Source organism: Xylocopa sonorina, unplaced genomic scaffold (assembly GCF_050948175.1).
Source record: "Xylocopa sonorina isolate GNS202 unplaced genomic scaffold, iyXylSono1_principal scaffold0035, whole genome shotgun sequence".
NCBI classification, from domain to species: Eukaryota; Metazoa; Arthropoda; class Insecta; order Hymenoptera; family Apidae; genus Xylocopa; species Xylocopa sonorina.
In genome coordinates, this window is record NW_027490106.1 from 2,149,746 (window position 1) to 2,154,178 (window position 4,433).

The 4,433-nt window shown below is 52.9% G+C and overlaps 1 non-coding gene across 1 annotated transcript; it reads left to right on the top strand.

Moving 5' to 3' along the window:
* The first annotated feature begins 2,668 nt into the window (after nt 1-2,668).
* Nucleotides 2,669-2,823, top strand: LOC143432160 (5.8S ribosomal RNA). The gene has a single exon (XR_013102905.1). It is a non-coding gene; the product is annotated as a 5.8S ribosomal RNA (ribosomal RNA).
* Nucleotides 2,824-4,433: the final 1,610 nt, after the last annotated feature.

Here is a 4,433-nt window from a genome sequence, read left to right on the forward strand (position 1 = left end):
AAATAAAAATTATAAGAGTCCAGATATATATGGATGAAACGAACGCAAAGCGTATGCAGCAAAGAAAATAACCTTCCTTCGGTCGAGATCCGTCATGTTCAGAGAGGAATAACATTCGTCGCAGCAGCCTCGTTGTCGAGAGTCTGAAACCCGCCGTTGCGAGATCGAATTTCACATGCTCGCTTCGTGTTGTCGGGTAAATGTATAGACCGCTCGAGGCTGTCCTGCCGTACGAGATTCCTAACGAACTTACGAATTTTTTTTTTTCGTTTACCTGAGCTACGGAGCCGACTCGACTGGATGGTAATATGGCAATTCGAAAGAGTCCCGTACTCTTTCGGTCGACCGTGTGTCGTTCGTTCGGAGGGGACGTTTCCGTCGCAGGAGCCTCGTTGTCGAGAGTCTGAAACCCGCCGTTGCGAGATCGAATTTTAAGTGCTCGCTTCGCGTTGCCGGGAACCAAGTATAGACCGCTCGAGGCTCCGATACGACGAGTCCCAACGAATTTTTACCCGAACGAAGAGAACGTACCGTCGACACGACCCTCGAATTTTTCGCAGGATCGCGTGTCGCACCGCTCTCTCCTATCTGTCGATCGTATTTGTACCGTTCCGTTCGGAGGGGACGATACCGTCGCGCAAGCCTCGTTGTCGAGAGTCTGAAACACCCAGGCGTCCGTTGCCGAGCTCTTACGAATCATTTATGCTCGCTTCGCGTCGTCGGGGTTGAAACATAGACCGCTCGAGGATGTTGTACGGCGAGTCCCAACGAATTTTTACCCGAACGGGAAAACGTACAGTCGTCGACCTCGAATTCTCTCAGGATTCGTGTCGTCGTCACCGCTCTCATATCAGTCGATCGTACCGTTCCGTTCGGAGGGGACGATTCGTTGGAGCAGCCTCGTTGTCGAGAGTCTGAAACACCCAACGTCCGTTGCCGAGCACTTACGAATCATTTACGCTCGCTTCGCGTCGTCGGGGTTAAACATAGACCGCTCGAGGCTGTTGTACGGCGAGTCCCAACGAATTTTCACCCGAACGGCCCGCTTCGTATCGACTTCACGAATTATCGTGAGAGCGTGTGGTCGCGCCGTAACCTGTTCAAGTCGATCGTATCGTACCGTTCCGTTCGGAGGGGACGATTCGTCGCTGCACAGCCTCGTTGTCGAAGAGTCTGAAACACCCAGCGTCCGTTGCGAGCTCTTACGAATCATTTACGCTCGCTTCGTGTCGTCCGGGTAAATATAGACCGCTTCTCGAGGCTTGCAACCGGCGAGTCCCAACGAATCTTTACCCGAACGCGCGCGTGTCGTCGACTTCGAATTCGTGCATGGAGCGTGCGTGGTGTCGTCGCGCGTAACCTGTTGAAGATGGTCGATCGTACCGTTCCTTTCGGAGGGGACGATTCGTCGGTAATAGCCTCGGTTGTCGAGAGTCTAAGACGCGCCCAGCGGCCATTGCGAGCTTTCGAATCATTTTATGCTCGCTTCGTGTCGTCGGGTGAACTTGTAGACCGCTTCTCGAGGCTAGTACAACCGGCGAACGTTCTAACGAATTTTTTTTTACATTTACCCGATCGGTGTTTACGGTACATTAGCGGACCCCTCGAGTTCTCGTAATCGAGAACTCGTCGGGTCCGCTTTTTTATTTGCCATTTTTTCAGAAAGCAATACGCCGCTGGCACTTTGCCGTTTTCCCACTCCCAGAATTGTGCCGTTCAGCTCAGAGGGGACCCGTTCCGTTCCGTGCCGTCCACACCCATAACCTCGTTGTCGAGAGTCTTGAAACCCGCCGTTGCGAGATCGAACTTTACTTGCTCGCTTCGCGTTGTCGGGAAAAATATAGACCGCTCGAGGCTGTGTGGTTGGGCGAACGGTGTGGAGCGTCCTAACGAATGTACGAATTTTTTTTTCGTTTACCTGAGCCTTGTTGGAATCGACACGACTGGGTGGTATTGGAATTTTGAAGAGACCGTCGTCGTCGTTCGTTCGTTCGTTCGGAGGGGACGATTCGTCGCTCGCGCCCAAGCCTCGTTGTCGAGAGTCTGAGAAAAACCCGCCGTTGCGAGATCGAATAATTTTATACTCGCTTCGTGTTGCCGGGGAAAACTCTTGTAGACCGCCTCGAGACTGTGCGCGAAGACGACGAGTGTGTCCCATCGATGATAACATTGTTATGTTCACCCGAACGAGAGCGTCTTGTCGATCTCGAAAGCAATACGCCGCTGGGTGTTTGGTCTTTTTTCTTCTCAGTTCGACGCGCACGTTCGTTCCAGAGGGGACGATTCCGCCGTTGCCCGTTGTCCTCGTTGTCGAGAGTCTGTAATCCCGCCGTTGCGAGCTCGAACAGTTTATGCTCGCTTCGCGTTGCCGGGAGGAAAAAGACCGCCTCGAGGCTGCTGGTACGCGGAGGAGTCCTAACGAATTTTTGAAGGGATTTTTTTTTTCTCTTCGCACCTGGACGCGCGTGTGCATTTTTTCGTAACTTTGAGGGAGACCTTACGCGCGAACCATCGGCGTATGCGTTTCATCCGTAGGACCGATATATCGTGTCGCCTCGAACTCCGTTCGGCGACGCCCGCGTCTCTTTCACCGGAGACGTTTGAGTATCGACTTGTTCGAACTTTAGTACCAAGAGACTCAAAGATCAATAAAATATACATATACGATTACCCTGAACGGTGGATCACTTGGCTCGTGGGTCGATGAAGAACGCAGCTAATTGCGCGTCAACGTGTGAACTGCAGGACACATGAACATCGACATTTCGAACGCACATTGCGGTCCACGGATACAATTCCTGGACCACGCCTAGCTGAGGGTCGTTCACGTAACCAGAATACTGCTTGCGTTGCGTTTCGTCGAATCTTTCTTTCCCTACGGTGCTCGAATCTGCCCGCCGTCGTTCATTCTCGAATTAAATTACGAACGTTTCTGAGTTCGGGCGGCACCGAGAAAGGGAGGAAGAGGAGCGATACGCGACGTACGAGCGATCGTTGGACGTTCGTCCGAGTCGTCTGTGGCCGTGCCGAGGCAATCCGCGATTGGCAACGTGTGTGCGCGTGCGGCGTGCGTAAACGCGTTCACGGAACTCGACGGTGCGTCGATCACGAACTCGCGTGAGTTCTTCGTGGCGTCGTGAGTCGTCCGTTTAACGGACGACCGCCCACGGGAACCGCTTCGTGTTTCGATCGCCGATTTTGTTCCGCGTTCCGAATTCGCACACCCGCCACACGCATCGCCTTCGCCCCGCCTTTAGCGCACGATACGAACATGCTGCGCGCTCGACATCGTTTAAAATGAATTGTTTTTTTCACGCCGCAAGACCGAGGGAGAATTCTCGGTCGAGAGAGAAGAGATATACAAGAGAGAGAGAGCGACATCGTCGTAACGCGAGGGACGATGATGCGCATCCGATCGTTCGAAGTTCTCCTCGTACAGCCCCAGGGTGTTCGATCAGAATAACCCGTTCTCTGTGTTCTCTCCGCGCGTGTGTATACAATGTTTCCGCGAGGGAAGAAAAGATCTCTCGCGCGGACCATCACTCGAACATAGGCCGTCGTTGCGCCCGTGTAGCGTCGCAACGTTTCTGGCCTGTGACGCGTGTCCGCACTTCGGAGATCTCCCGAAGCGAAACTCGAATCGGTAACACGCGCGACAAAGGAGGAGAGTTTTCCGAGCAGATACGGGAAGATTGGCTCCCCTTTGGCGAGGCTCGAGTTTTTTTCTTCGACGAGGTGCCGCCTCGGTGCCGCAAGGTACTACCGCCCTACTTCATGATCATCGAGTGCGTTGGTCACCCCATGTCTTCGTTGTCGAGACGGGACCGCGCGACCAAAAGCCGGTCATCCAGTCCCCGGAAGCGCAGCTTGCGCTACGATCGCATCGTACGCTTTTCCACGCGTGCGTTCCCTTTTATTTCCCGTTCACGCAGCAGAGAGATTCGTGCGGGCGCTCCAACTCGGCCTGTCCTTCGTTCCGAAGGATCAGGGTAATAAAATCGGGGGAAAAGGAGCCGCTCCGTTTCGATCTCTGCGTGTTACGCGCGGAAGGTGTGGAACCGCTGGAGAGTGTAAACGGTTTGTCGATCGTTCGCAGCTACGACGATAAAGAGGACGGATGTTAAAGAAACGCCGGTAGCTTGGTCGTCTAGCGAGAGTCTCGTATTTTTTTTTTCTTTTATATTTTTTACGAATCTTATATATAAAAGAAATACCGACACACGAAAGGCATTAGCGAGGTGCATAAAACGCTTCGACGAGAACACAACAACGAAGAGAGGTGCGTGTAGTTTCTTCTTGCCGGTTTCTCGAGCGGTAAATCAAAGGATCGCTGTGTCGGAGATGGACGAAAGTTCTTTTCGTCGTCTGCCGTCCCCGTTCGCCGATGCTCTCTCCTCGTCTTGTATATATTTATACATACTAATCTCTTTTTT